Source organism: Eutrigla gurnardus, assembly GCF_963514095.1.
Source record: "Eutrigla gurnardus genome assembly, chromosome: 2".
Classification (NCBI taxonomy): domain Eukaryota; kingdom Metazoa; phylum Chordata; class Actinopteri; order Perciformes; family Triglidae; genus Eutrigla; species Eutrigla gurnardus.
Genome location: NC_139916.1, coordinates 12,014,064 through 12,030,843, shown reverse-complemented (window position 1 = coordinate 12,030,843; position 16,780 = coordinate 12,014,064).

Sequence of the window (16,780 nt, the reverse complement as noted above, 5' to 3'; positions counted from 1 at the left end):
AGATCTTAGTTACTCTTATTTTTAAAATACAAATAAATAAATGCATCAATTAAAACTCAACAGTATATAAGCGCCATCTTCAAGAGCCATTAAAATACTAGAAAAGTGTGCACAATGAGGACTTTTACATTTGATCCTGTCAGTATATTTTGCTGGTGCATTTACTTGTGCAAAATTTTGGTTGTTATTGTATCACTTAAGTAAGTAATACTAGTGAGGACTTCTTCCACACCAATTTTAATATAAAAAAAATCAGATAACTATCTAGATCTTAGTTGTAATATTTTGTTTAATCAAGTAAGCATTTAGTTTGTGCACAAATATATATTTAAAAAATTGTCCATCATAGCTTCCCCGAGCTTAAGCCGATGTCTTCTCAATCATCAATTATCAATATATAATGATATCAAGCACAGAAAATGACGACATCCTAATATTTAAGAAGCTGGAGCCAATAACGTTCAGCATTTTTGTTTCGTATCAACAATTACTTTATTATTCTATTGGTTGGTGATTAAATTTCCACTGATCCAATCATTGTTTCAGCATTAGGCCTCCTGATTCCCCTCACAAGCTCATTTTTTGTCTTGTACTACTATCCATGACCAGTAGGTGGGGCTATTACAACACTAATACATTCACTTCTGTTGCCACGGGCTGAATGCAGGTGGGGACAACGTTCAGTTCTGTTAACTTCGCAGCAGAATCATTTTTAGAAATTCACGTTTTCAGTCATGCAAGCACTCTTTCATTCGAAGTTCGTATTTTCATTGCCACACAATGTTTGCCGGCCTTATCTAAAGATAAGACTTGGCTATGAATGTTAAGGCCTCATTCAAATTGCCCATCATTGTACATTCAGATAAGGCTATACTCTATTCCTGCGATTGTACAAAAATGTAGATGTACTTCAAAAAATAATAATAAAGTAAGATTCTGCTGCTCTAGAAGTATATTTTTGGACGTGCACCACCCGCAGCACTTCTCACCTTTGATGCGATTGACTCACATCCTCACGTGCAGGAATAAACGTGATTTCTCGAATGCATTCTATTTGGAGGTTTCGGCTACTGAATGACAGAGAGCCAGATTTGGTCCTGCTCACACATGCCCTTGGGTGTTTTCTGCCTGATGCTGATGGACAAGCACACGCAGGGTTAAAGGCCTGTCATATAAATCAGGTACAATCACTTCAGAGGTGAAAACATGCATGATGCCACTGACAGGGAGGAAGAGTGGAGGGGGGGGGGGGGGGGGGATGAAAGAGGTCTGAAGAAGTTATCGGGCGGTGTGCAGCGTGACCTGTATGTATTTCCAGCTGTAATGATATTTTCAAACGACCTCTGCTCAGCGACTCACTTTTAATAAAACATACATGGGGCTTCCAGGAATATACCAAGTAAACACTGTTATCTTCACCTGTGTTTGCTCTGCTTTTATCAGGTAGATCTCAACAGCAGTCAAATAAGATATATTTAAATTACTACAAGGACGTTTGCAGAATTTCCTCATCCATCGTAATCCCAGATTTTGATAATAAAAAATAGAAGAAATAAGTGTTTTCACTTTCATACACACAGCAAATTGCAAATCTAAAAACACATTGATCTAAATTGCTTGCAATGGACAGTAAATGTGACATGACCTGTACACAAGCAGCCAGCCAGTGTCCAGCCAAGCAGAAGCAATTTCTCTCATCATTCTGCAGTCACCTGTACACTTAAGGTTCATTTACAATTTCATGTTGCGTATCCATCCAGCCATTCTGGACTTCGTGTTCTGTTTATGTAGTTTCCTTCTTTTCTCTCCCCGAAGCTTTTAAGAGTCCTCTAATCATACATAATTAATCAGGATTTTCACTTAAATGCACTGCATCTCTCACTCTCATTATTACTTAAGAGGCTGCTCTTTAAGGCTTGAAAGTAGCCGGCGTTCTGTTGATCATATTGTTCAGAGAAGCCAGCTGTTACAAATGAGGACGTATGAGAGTAAAAAACAAACTATACAAAACGGGTATTAATATTTGAAAGCATTTCAGGCTAATGATATAATTTCATTACTTCCCATAAACATTCCAATTAAATCTGCTTGATGTCAGTGAAACATTTTAGTGTAACCTGAGCAGAGATTACGATGCGATGCAATTTTAATGAGTAATAAAGTTTGCTCCGAGGTGCACATGTATATACTACGCGGCTGGTCGTTTGTCAGCTCTGTATTCGGTGGTCCCTGCTGATGGAAAAAACTTCAAACTTTATGAAACTGGTTCTTGTCTCCCACACTGCTTTCTCTCTGTGAGTTTATATTACTTGTCTCCACGAAGGGACTCTCCCCCCACGAGTCATTTCTCTCAAAACACTTCATTTTCAGAAAACGTGTTCTTTTTTTTTGCATCGGGAGACCGTGCCGTTTGACCACATCTGAACGCAATGGTGCCGCTAGAAAAATGACTTCCTCCATGACAGGCAGCGAGAACCATGGGAGCAAACATTTTGACCCCTTTTTCTCTGTGAATCCATGAGGACGAGTGGACATGCTCTGCTGCTGCTTCACAGCTACAATAATGACTAATTCACACCACATTATGACAATAACCAGCACTAAAACAGTAGCGAGGGAGAGACATATCACGCACGCTTTGCATTTGCCTGCATTATCACTGCAAAGTCCTCATTTTGATAACAAAAAGGAATATAATGTCCCCGTGAATCGTATTAATCTGTTTGAATGTCAAATAACCCCTGTGAAAACACAAAGTGGAATTGTCATTGCTATCAGTAAAAGCACTGGTAACATGGGAATGAAAAAGGCAAAACATAACAGCTTAAGAGTGCAGCCTCTCATCCCGTGTGTATACGCTGGGCTTCTTCATCGTATGCAACTCTAGCCAACTGTAAGTATAAATGGAAGAGGCAGAGATGAATAATACATATGAATTACCTTCATGCAGTCAGGGTCGTTTTTCTCCACCCTCTGCTGCGAGAACATCATTTTTTTTTTTTAGAAACAATGAAATAAAAGGTGAGGTGCAGACAAAAAGGTAGGCCTATTGTAAGTGATACGGCGTTACAGTACCCGTCTGAAAGGTGTTAAATGGCGTGTAACTGCAAACAAGAGTAATGAACGTCTCTGTGCACTTGAACGTATGGCTGCAGAGATCCTGCGGCGGCTTGTGTTTGTTGTGAGAGGACACGTCTGGCATCACTGCCAAGTTGAGTTGAGGCTTTCTTTGTTTCCTCTCCCTGTGGGACAGTTGTTGTGTTGTCAGCGTTGAAGGAAGCAGATATGGACACACGAGGAATGTTCAAATCATCGTCCTAATATAAACACAAATAGAGCCCAAACATCAAACCTGATTTATAATGTGCTCTTGATTCCCCTCGGGTCACCGTGTTATAGTGAAACAATGAAAAAGACCTATTTACCTTTTATTATTGGGTGTGGTATGCCTACTGTGCTCAAGTCACCCAAAATAAAAGTGTAGACAGATTTAATACGCACTATGTAACATTTCATGGATGCAACACACACACACACACACACACACACACACACACACACACACACACACACACACACACACACACACACACACACACACACGATAGAGAGAGAGAGAAAGAGAGAGAGAGAACAAATATTTTTTTTTATTTTTTTTTACAATTAACACTTGAAATGATGAAGGCACTTGCACTTACAAGGTCATACAAAATGTAAACCATACACACTCCAACCCGACGGACAGACTGTCCTGGCATAGCCTACAAGAAGAAGAGATACGACGTCCTGCTTTAATCCGAGTTAATCCAACCTGTTGCGGTTCAGGCTGGCTGTGTCAATTCATGGTGGAAACACAAAAACACACACACACACGATATTGAAACAAGTGTCATTTGAGCCTCTGCACTGGTCTACAGGCTTTGTGAGGCACATTTTCAGCTAAATGCTAATACTAGCATAGCTAGCATGGTAGGTACACCCTTTTCATCATCTTAGCTCAACGTGTTAGCATGCAACAGTAACATTTGCGGCACTGCTAACTGCTAACGGCTTTGCGTGGTTATACTTGGGCACAGGAGCGCTTTGAGCTAAATGCTAACACTAGCATAGCTAGCGTAGCAGGTATAATCTTAGGTCAGTGTGTTAGCATGCGACAGTAACATTTGCAGCCCCGCTAAACACAAAATACAACTGCTGGGATTGGCATTATTTTTTAACATTATATTTTTCTTTTCAAAGATACTAAAGCCTGAACCAACAGACGGATGTTTTCCGCTGTGATCTTCTCCGCATCACCAAATGTAACAGAGACAAATCGCTCACTCACAAACCTTCACTTTAAACCCTAATCTATATTTCCTGGGAGGGAACCAATTCACTCCATTCACAGAACCTGGCGAGGTTTGGCTGAGAGCGTGTACGTGAAAGAACACTACTCTTGAGTCTCGGTGGTTTGAGCCCATCGCAGTCAACAGGCCTTGATTGCAGTTACTGCTGTTGAGAATCATGTAACCTTTATGGGATGGCTTCAAAGATGACTCACGAGGGGAGCTAATTTTAGAGGGCTTTGTGCTTTAGATCGGCCTTGAAGTACACAATTATAAAACATGAAACGCCAGTGACACTGACAAAGAGAGAGACACTCTCAGTATCATGTTGAGTCTCGGTGGAAAAAGGGAGGAAAAAACAGCCTCAATTTCTCTTTTTAATATTATTATTTAGATGTGCTTGACATGATTTACACTGCTGCATGATTCCTGGCTGCTCAGTGTTTTTTTTTTTTACAACATTTCTATGTAGACGTAACAGTAACACCCATGTGTGGAATTTGAAAATTTCATGATTTGGATGGTGGGAATGTGTGGCCTTTTGCTGACGGTAATTAAATACAGATGTAAACAGGCCAACTTCGACCCCCTGAGTGCCTACAGCAAGTACAAGAGACGGGAAATGAAACTGGCACAAGTTTATTTTCACGGAACGAGATGTGTTGATCAGCATCCATCGCAAAGGTGTCAAAGGTGCAGACATGAAAGATAGTAAAAGTACAGACACTTCTTTACTCAAGTTGAAGTACAGACACTGGAATGTACTCAAACGTGTAAAACATGTACAAAAATATACTTAAAGTAAAAAGTATCCCCATGAAGCACAATTCTATACTGGCTGTTTGTTTTTTGTAAGGCATCATATTAAATAAAAATAAATCAATGATTCCCCTTCAAATGCATTAAAACCAAATGAAGTCTGTTTTGAAAATGTTAGGAGAATAAAGTACAGATATTTGTTTTAAAATGAAGGGTGTAAAAGTAAAAAGTAAAAAAAATACTCAAGTAAAGTACAGATAGCTGTAAATACAACAGAGTGATAGAAGGTCAGCTTTTCAAAATAAAATAAAAGAATAATAAAAGAATAAAAAAATATAAGAATAATAACTGTATTTATAGCACTTTTTTTTTCTAAACACACAATAACCCACGGCAGACAGCTGGTTCAAATAAAGTAACACCAATAAAGTAAACATTTTCACAAAGTCAAAGTATTTTTTTTTATGGACATAAGAGATAAATTGTGTATTTTAACTGCTGCTACTAATAAACTCATCAGCTGTGAGTTACAAATTATGTTACTGATGAGGAATAATATGACTAAATAATCAACAACCCCATGCTGCTGCTAAAAGGAATTGTTGTTGGACACATGAGGATTTATGTATCTTTTGAGAAATGTTTATTCAGGCTGGGAAAATTAACTTTCAAGAACTAAATTAATTCATTAACTTTACCAGACAATTCAACTGTCTGACACTGACCACGTTATTTACATTGAACGTATTTTTGTATACACTTTTATTGATACATCAAAAGGGTTACAGACCAAAAACACAAGTATTGTATTGCATTGAGATTTCGAGAAGTCGTAGCATTAGATCGGACTGACCTGTATTTATGTGCCAACTAATGTGTTCATTTAAATGTCATGTCTTGGATCTGTGGGTTGCCATAGCATCTAATTACAGAAAAAACAAAAAGAAAGATGGAAGGACAGAAGGGATGAACTTCAGATTATTATTATTATTATTATATAGAATTGGAAAACTTCTATAGCCTACATAGTTGGCCTTTGGGTTAGTTACTTAATTAAAAACAGCCTTGGTATAAGTGACGGCTGCTGGATCGTGACGGAAAACAAAACAACAAATTGAACCACAGCAAGTTCCACCACTGCGTGTCTGACCTTTAACAGCGAAACGAGACGCGTTAGTGTCACCTGGACAAAGCGTGGCTGATTAACACGGCGAGGCCCCCGACGTCTCCGCAGATCAGCATTACCTGGCCACTGGTATTTTGTGGTCGAACACTAAGTCAGACATCAGGAACAACCAGATTCAAACTGACAGTGTGGGAGGGGGGAGAGAGGTTACCTCTCATAGTCGTGGGAGTCATTTCTTTTTTATATGAAACTGAAATCTGGGGCAAAGTAAAGATAATGCTGCTCAAGCCCCAAAAACAAAACCTAATCTGAATGGTCTTTTATAAGGTAAGAAGGTCATCAGTGCTTTGAATACTGCTGCTTGTCAAAACAGATGAGCGGCACTTTGTGTAATCTACACTGTAAGAAAACAGCCTATAATGGAACAATTCTGTATTTACAATATATAGTCAGTACCAGACACTTTCATCAAGAAATGAATTACACAAACTCACAGAAAAAAAGTACACTACCTTGCTTTCGAGTTGGAAAATATTAATACTAAAAGGTTAACAAAAGCTGAACAACTCTTTCCAACTGAAAAAATACTTAGCTAACGTTAACACCTCAGCAAAAATGATTTTAGTATAAACATAAAAAAAATTTTGGAATTTTTTTTTACCACAGAAGTGGAAGGAAGGTTTATCCGAATCGGAAAATCAAACTAATGCTTTTGTGGCTGATGGCCGCTGCTGCCTCTGGGAACTTTCACACTTGCTCCCACAATTCAAATACGGGTAAAACACCTGAAAAAAACAGAAAATCCCTTCACATTAAAATGGCACATATTTGAGTGTAGCCTCAGCAAACAATACTGTAGTGTCACTTGTATTAAAGAAATTACTTTTTAATGTTTTTACACAAAGAATCCTACAAAAATCAAATCTAACCTGGATGTGTTTCTCATGCAGATCAGTAGCCAGTGCAATCAGAATACAGTGGGACGGCTGGAGGCCGGCAGGTTGATGCCTGTCAGCCGTGCAGTAATGCGCTCCATGGACTGACCTCCACAACCATCTGACTCTAACAGACAATGTGATTGTCCCGGCAGGGTCTCTAGAAGCTTCTCATGAAACACATAGTGAGACCGTGCGGCTTAAAGATGACTAACAACACGGAACTGCAGAGAAGCTGCAGCCCATATACAAAAAAATACACAAATAAATAAAAATAAAAACACACACCTTATTCTTTTGGAGGGGAAAAACAGTATAGATTCTGTCTTTGAAGAAATTTTTTTCTTTCTTCCGTGTTTCACAGAAGCTGTGCATTTCCAAGTTCCTTGCCATCTGTGCAAATGTGATACCTCTCCTTAGTACAATGAACTGGAAATGGAAGCTGTGTTTCATATAATCCCCAAATCCATCCAACTCTCACATCCTATCATGCAAATTTGGTGCAGTTTGAAGAGAATCCGGTCTCCCAACCATATGCCTGAGCCGTGTAAAAGATACAACAATTTATTATGCATGCATTGCACCAGGCTTATGGTAATAAGGTATTAAATTAGTGCTGGACATTATTGCTCTACTATATCACTTCTGCTCAAAAGATTTTCATATAAGTCATATGAAACAGAAAAAGGAATGAGATTTTAGAACTGATTTGCTGGAGAGCTACGCCGGTATTTGACCATTCAGGGTTCATTCTGCTGAAAAACTCTGACTCTGAAAACTGGACATGCGTTCAAATTATGCTCCAGTAGTGGAAAGTAATTAAGTACATTTACTCAAGTACTCTTGCATACCATATTGAGGTACTTTATTTGTGTATTTACAAACTTTTTTTTACTCCACTACATTTATTTGACAGGCTTAGTTGCTTTTCAGATGAAGGTGTCTTATATAATAAGCTTATAAAATGCAAAACATGTGACCCCCCTCCTCCCTGACCTCCACTGGCGCCCTGTAGCAGCACGCATCCAATTCAAGACGATGGTACTGGCCCTCAAGGCCATCTTTGGAACGGCACCCATCTACCTTCAAACACTGGTCAAACCAAACGCCCTGACACGAGCACTTCCCTCCTCTACTTCAGCTGGCTGGCTGGTACCACCATCGCTGAAATCCAACAAATGTCGCTCTGCAAAGTCCCGACTCTTCTCTGTTCTGGTCCTCAGTGTTGGAACGAACTCCCGACCGATGTCAGGACAGCAGAGTAATTTGCCATCTTCCGAAAAAAGCTCAAGACTCACCTGTTCAGACTTCACCTCGACTCTGCATAGCATTACCCACTAACAACATCGTTAAACATTTTTAGCTTTTGTACTCTCTGTGTAGTATCTCCTTGTTTAAAGCTCAAAGATGTCAAATTATCCCCCAAATCCCCCCAAAAGAATATACATTGAATCCAGGACTTTTCCTTGCAATGGAGTACTTTGAAACTGTAGTATTAGCACATTTACTTGTCCGTCATATTAAAGGTTAAAACAACAATTTACCCCAAAGTACTCGAATCTTCTTCTTAAAATGTAATGTTTTTTCTTAAAGTCAAGTTGAAATGAAAAGATGCCTTTTTAACCATTTTAGATTATATCCATGGTCATATTGTGCACCTATTTAACAATATACGCCAAAACAAATTACAATAAATAAATGTCTTCTTCTTTTTGAAATATTGGAGAATCAGAATCAGAATGTGTTTATTGCAAAAAATACTTGCACATTCAACAAAATTAACACAATACAGTGTTACAAAACAGTACAATAGTATGCGACATCATTAAAAAATATATATTAAAACAATTTGCATATTCACAAATATGTTAAAATAGTAAGTTATGTAAGTTGCGTAGGCTTATCATTTTTACACATTAACTATTTAATAAAAAAAGAACAAAGGCAGGCTCTATGACAACTTCTACACCGCTAAGAATTTAAAAACGATAAGAATAAAAAGTTCAAACAACAGCTGTTTGCTCGCACTGACAAACGTTTAGCTGGGTTACACTCTGACCTCAGACAGTCATATCTTAATATGCGACCAAAGCTTTCCAGCTGTATGTGCTCCTCTTTTAATCCAGTTTGTTCCCAGGCTGATAAAGGAACATGTGTGACTGCTAGTGACCTTGTTGATGCGGTTGTGAGAGGACTGAAGCTTCATCACGATTGGCATCGGAGGAAACAAACATGATTCAAATATCCCGCACTGATAGATTTCAATCTGATATCATTTTTCCACAGAAAACATCAAGTTCTGACTTTAAAGCTGCAGTCGGCAAGCAGGCGCGGCGCTACTGGGCCTGGTGGGCCTGGGCCCACCCATTTTAGGCCTGGGCCCGCCCATTTTGACTCATGCCTACTGATTAGTGAGTGATTTTCTTTCTAGCTGTTCATCCAATAAGCAGCCTGAGGAAAGCTTTGAGTGAAAGCTTCTCAGCCAATCAGCGGCTTCTACCCCGTGTGGACTACTAAGCCCGCCCACAGGCTGCATCGTCACCAGCAAGTGATCCAATAAAATGAATGACTTTGGCGCGCAAGCTTTGAGATGAGAAATCAGACAGAACAGACCCCGTTTTTTTTTATTTATTTTTTTTGGCTTATTTTAATTGGCCCATCCACTTTTCTTGTGGCCCACCCACAATCAAAATCCTGGCGCCGCTAGTGTCGGCAAGTCTGGCAGATCGAGTCGACTCGCTCAAATTTAGAATGTTTACAACACTCACGCCCCTCCCCCTCTACCACCGAGCTCCTCCGCTCCCTCCCATCGAATGCTCGTCAGTGCGCGTGCACCAGATTCCTGTGAACGCGCCCGTGTCTTCTCTCATCGATAAACGGCATGGAGTACACGCTACACAGAGGTAGGCTAGCTAACTTCCTCATAGATAGCAACTGCTAACGTCATGTAGCGTATGCCCAGCTTGAGGCGTGCGCCTGTGATATTGTAACATGCGTGAGGGGGGAGGTGTGACCTGCGCTGAGTGGACAGGATGATGTCATGGTGGATTTTTGCAAAACAAACAACAAGTTCTACGTGCACGTAGAGGCGCGTTTTTTTTCTTTTTTTTTCTCAAACCGGATGACTTAGGTGTTCTTTCGGAGCATAGTGTCGGTTTCAGTGAATATGATCAAACAAATGTTGACTACTGCGACTTTAAATTACATCTACCCTTCTCCCTCACAAAAATTTATGAAAATGCAAATCAGATATGATGTAAGATGTAAGATAATCATGTGTCTTTAGAAACGTTTCTGGATGACTTGGAATCAAGTTGACGATAAAATCATGTAAATTAGCAGTCAGCTGTTAAAATGCAATGTTTTTAAACATTAAGCTATACGACACCGACCTGTTTATGTTACTTAACGTACACTGTTAAACATTTCTGTAATTTCTACAGTTATTTACCACATACCATACAGTAAAATACAGCAAATAGCTTACGCAGTAAATAACTGTAGTTGAATTATGGGAATTTGGGGTGACATCACACACTGTATACAGCGAGTTATTGTATTTTTTTTAAATTGACGTCATTTACCGTATTTAAAAAAAAAAACGGTGGCACCAGGGTACAGTAATATACCTCAATTAGAAAAATACAGCAACTCAATTTTTGTGGGATTTTAACGGACAAGCGCTGCCTTAACAAACCAACGCTACATTTTACCCATCAAACTGGCGCAGTCGGTCACTTCACTTCATCACTTCCATTGTGGATGGACGAATACTTTGTAGTGGTGAACGGACAAGTTTAACATTTCTGCTGCGTGGGCGAAGTAGCGGAAAGACCTTTACGCACCGGGGAACAGCCAGCACTCCACCGGGATTTGCGGTGCAATTGTAACTACTGATAAAGAGTTGTTTTCATGACTGAAAACCGCTAACCATACAGGTAATTTAACCCATATTCATTATAAATGTTGTGTTAGCGTCACAGTTGTCTGGTTTCATGTGCACTGTTTCACATTAGCATTAACTGTATGTTAGTTAGCCGTAACTTTTTCATAACCAAGTTGACGATTCATTTTAAAACTGTCCATGTATTAATTCAGAACATATCATTGTCTCTGTCATTTGTCTTTTAATTTAAAGTAACTGGTGGTACGTTAGCTAACTTCGGACATTAGTTTAATATCCTCTGGAAACATAGACAGACAGTAACGTTCGCTATTTATTGGGAATATAACCCCGTCTAATGTTTCTTGTTTTAATTATTGTTGGATAGTCATCTTTATGAGTGTTTTTATCCTCAAGACTTAAAAAACTGGATTTTCCCCCGTTGTGGTTAGTTGCAGGGGAGATGATTTGGGCGGTAAATGGAAAACGTTAAGTTATGCAAATACAGTAACACCTAGTTGCTGTTATATACAAATATAGTACCACATAGTTACTGTAATACACAAATACAGTAACACCTAGTTACTGTAACAGTAATATATGGTTATGGTACTGTAAATTTGATTTAAATATTTACTGTGAAAACCCTTGAAATGTCTAACAGTGTACGCTCACACTGTACGCAAATCGAATGTTTGCTTGCGTCACCCGGGCTGTATTCACTGTGAAAAGCAAGCCAAACATCAGCTGGTTTACTACAGTGGAGCTAGGCTATGCGAAACACTGTAGCTGCTCCAAAAATAAAAAAACATAAAAATAATGTAATCCCGTCATGAATACGGCAGCAACCTTGTTTGTCTGTGGTTTATACATTTAGTCGTCTGAGTTTGAAATATTTCAAAATTTGCCTCGATCGCGTCTTTGCATGGACTTTGTGTGACTTTGTGTGAACGTACCTCTTATACAGTACATGACAACAATAACAGCAACACCATCAAATGTGGGAAAATTATGCTGTCGTGAGAAAAAAGAAAACGCAACAGGAAAACCCACCTACACGTTCTGCATGATACATTTATTATGGTTATAAGCTGGCAAACAGATTGTCATTACCGACACAGTTTCCTTGTTAGATTGTGTTTATGAAATGGAAAGACAGTGAAGTGTGATTTTCTGTAAGTTTCATATTTCACCTCTAACGCTCTGTTTTTTTTTTTTTTTAATTGCATGTTGGGGGGGGTTTCCCCTGAAACGAGTGAGAGAGCGCGAGAGAGAGAGAGAGAGAGAGAGAGAGAGAGAGCGAGAGAGAGAGATAAATACAACACACTTACTCTGCAACTAGTTGCAGCGGTTACCACACACACCAACCATTTGTACATATGTGTTTGTGTGTGTGCGTGCAGATTACAGTTGTCTATTACATGCCCGGGGTTTGGATCCATGTTTTATTTTATTGCACAGATGTTCAAACCTGTGCGATAACCTCCAAGAGCTCCATGCCGCCCGTGCTGCAGCAGCCATACCTGCTTGTTGCCCCCCCCAGCCATCATAAACAACTGCCCCTGCAGCTGTCATTCCCCACGACACGGCCACGTAAAAAAAAAACAGTGTAATGCAACATTGTTACGACCAATGCCATATTGTACCATTATAAATGCCGCCGCAGCTAAATCACCATTAGCTGCCGGTGCCGCCACCGCCGCCGCTATTCTTGTTGATTTTGTTATCGCAAATTTATAATGCGTCGTTTTCGGGCCATAAATCTTGCACGGGATTACTGTGCATGAGTCGTTTGTACGGTCTTGACTCATCAATCAGAGCTGGAATGTTTGTGTTACAACTGCCACTTTGTATGATGGATGAAGATGGGTGTTTTCTAACTGTACAGTAGCTGTTGTCGGGGTTGTGTGTGTGTGTGTGCGTGACGGAGCACAATGCGAGTAGTGACACTCATTATTCCATCTGCAGCCTCCGGAGTGATTGAACACGCCACATATTAACTGTCTTTTCCTCTTAATCCCATTGTGTTCTGCGAGATTAAATTTGAACACTAATAAAGGTTTTTTTTTTTTCACGACTAATTAATGTTTCGCACCTTGCCAAGAATCATTTTCTTCCTCTACTAATTCTAATTGGTCCAATTAATCATGCAAAAAGGTAATTAGCATAGTTTGATGTGCGGTAAAGCCACTCCGGAGCCCACGGGGGGATTTGGAGAGCTTTTGTTTCCCGATACAAACAGAAAATTAGTCAAGGGTGGTAGGCGCTTGATGCCGAAGCACAGTGCAACACAATGCTAATGAGTGTGTTCCATTGTGATGGTCTTTATGGGACTGACAGCCGTATTCATACCAAAGGCAGACGTACGTTGCAAATGAATGAAGATGACTGGCTTTGGCTGCCTGAGAGATCTGCGCAATGTCCCGGAGATTTACAGTAAGAAAAGGCCAAACAAGCAGACACACACCGAGGCAGCGGCTTATTCCCTCGCATACATAGATTTCTTCAAAGGTCTCCTGCTGTAGGCTGTAATAGACATATATTGATCCTGATTCTCTCTCTCTCTCTCTCTCTCTCTCTCTCTCTCTCTCTCTCTCTCTCTCTCCCTCTCTCTCTCTCTCTCTCCCTCTCTCTCCTTTTCAAATCAATAGTGAACGTTTTTCAGGAATTTCAGGGAGACGTATTTTTAGAGTTAAATGTAGTTTCGACATGTTCAAGCTTATACTTGCACAAAGAACAAGCTTGAACAAAGAACACGACGCAGGTCAGTTTAGGAAAATGTTCATCTTCAACAGCTCAAGATGAGGCCACATGACTGTGTTTGTGGTCTCCATCTTGGATTTTTTTGCAGCCAGTAAAGGAAGTGACCATATTTGGACTGCGGAGGAGCGACGGGTGGCTCTGACAAACAAAAGCGGCAACTTACTGCTATTGGGAAGATTATTACTTCAAAATTACCTCTCCATTACTTCTTTGTGTCTCTGTGATTTTTCTGATCAAAATGCAACATTAGTCATTATATATGTCGATGACAGAGACATGAATTCAATTAAAGTCATCAGTAAAAATCATGGTTTTTAATTACCATTAATTTCAGAGCAGATTCACATTAATATTTACATCCATGTGTCGTATACTCAGCAAACAGCCATCCAGCCCTCTAGTCTCTCATATAAGGGCCAGAAACATGAGGGGCTGCTTGGTGATGATATAACGCCCCCCACCCACCTCCACATATCAGCTGTGTTGCTTGTTGCAATTCAAAGAAAAGCATTCAACTCTTCAGTCAATCAAGAACACAAAATGTAGGAAATCATAACTTGTACTTTACCCAGTGTGGTTTCCTATAAACCCCAGACCTGCAAGAACACTGTTAGAAGGAAAACAAACCACTTTCAAGGTACTTTTTGAGATGTGGCCTTTCAGCGTGAGGTGTAAAATTGATAAGAAATTCTTTTTTTTGCAATGCAATATACAGTATATATATATATATTCTGTATAAAGTCAAATTTTATGTGCCCTATTGTCTAATAGCTGCATTAAGATTGTTAATATTATTATTATTTTCACAAAATTTTAGGGTTTTAGACGTCAGCGTCCGTGGATGCAAATAATACATGAAACACCAAGCTCTCATAAAAGCTCATTTACAAATTTAAAATGAACATTTAAAATCAGATTAAGAGAAAATTCAGCACTTTTCTTCTGCACAATCTGCAACTCAGCCAACGCAATATTTCTTATCTGCCCCCTTATCTTCTGTACCACAAAAAAAAAATCCCATCCACAGTTTAGAGTGTCAGCGAAAAATAGTTGGCCCTATAATATCATTCTACCAGCCAAGGTTGATTATGATAGTAAAATTGGCAGCGGAGCGTGGAATATTCCCCCTGGTGATTTTTCCCCCCAACTCCAACATCATTTCACGGGGCCATCACTGGGTCCCGATCTCCGGGTCTCGGGTTCACCGGCGCCGCATGCCCCCCCCACGCTACTGATGTCTTGATTGCTGCTTCATAGACTTTCACGTGTCAATGCAAGCTGGAAAGGGGACCTGCAAGGAGGAAGTGATGCAACCACAGAGACATGTAAGGGCGGCTTGCGAACACTAACACTGTGGTTCGTTGACCTCAAAAGGAAGGAAAGAGACAAAGAGAGGGACACACAGAAACACAGTGAGTGTTATAGGTGGTCAGGGGGGTCTAAATGTCAGGTGCTGACAGTTTGGAGCAAGAAATATCAGCGTGCGGTTTCGCTTCTCATGTGTCTGTCCACCCGAGGCTTAAACAAGTGTTAGAAAACGGCGAGAAGGAAAAGCGTGAATCCGATTGCAGGTGAAAAAAAAATATGCCTGTTATGTAATCTTAAGGCTTAGTCTGAACAGTGACAATCTAATTGCGGCTGACAAAATGTTTGATTTTGAGTAAATTAGATCAGGAGCTAAAAAAAAAATAGTCTCGGTAAACGGAGCTTTATCTGTAAGTCAAGGCCATTAGCAGCCCTCGTCTGAGCGGCCCCGGGCTCCGTAATTAACTCCGCTCAAGCACGGCTAAACATTTTTGACATTTTTCCTAGTCCAGAATTAACTGTCACAGCAGAGGGAGAAAGTAACCATCTTGTCACATTGAGTTTATCTGAGGGTTGTGAAACGCTCTCTCTCTCTCTCTTCAACACAACCTGGCTCTCATTTCAGTAATGTTTCATGATGAGCGAGATGATGGAAAGTGTGACCAGGCCCTAATGTTTTGAACGTTGGGGTGGCGCCGTCATCAGGTTACATTACGCTGCTAATTGTTAGGCAAATGCATTCCTCCTCCTTTGTACACCGGGGTGGGGGACAAGAGGTCTGGAGCTCATCTAGATGAGGTCACATGACTAAAAGTCCACGTGGAGAGGACAAGAACTATGAAACATGCTGCCATTTTTGAAGGTTTTCGATTGCTGTTACATAAAATATGCTGTGTGCTTTATGGTTGAAATCATGTAGCACGCAGCATGACAACTCCCCAGCCACCACGCCTGGTTCTCAGTACGGAGTTATTTCTCCGTCACTGCCAATGCAGTTAGTGTTTGATTTGTCAGGAACAAGGAGCTTGGGGGGGGCTGAACCACACACTGATGAAGATCAGTAGAATCAGTAAACAAATGAATAAATAAATTATTTTATGTTTGACTTATATTGTCAACTTTTTTAGATCTGTAAATGTGTGAAAATCTAAAATATCAACAGAGTGATGTACTTTTGTTGATATTACTATTTCAGCCGAGGTGTGAAATCCTCCCTTTCTGGCGTCCGGGCGGTGAAACGAAAGTAGTCGCAGTAGACAAGAGATTCCTCTTCAAACAACACCGTTGCATAAAAGGGTTTCCAGACAATTCAAGAGCTTGTTAATGATGGTAGAGTTGACCCCAGACGTCGCCCACGCAAATTACTCATGTTCACATTGCGATCGACCATTTCTGCTGGCTTTCGTGATGACTCGTCGGGGGAGGTTATGAAAGCTGCACGTTAATGTCGGTCAAGTCCAAACATAAAATACCACCAAAAAGAAAAAAAGTCAATACGTTGCATCCTCTCCCCCGAAGAAGCACACATTAAACCAATCATTGCGCGTTAGCATTTCAGTCATCCACAGACCATTACCGGGCACGGGTAATTATACCACATATTCCATATATTACTTTGAATGAAAGAAGTCCAATTACAATCCTTTTACTCTGTCTCTCAGTACGCTGGCTGATGCCTCCA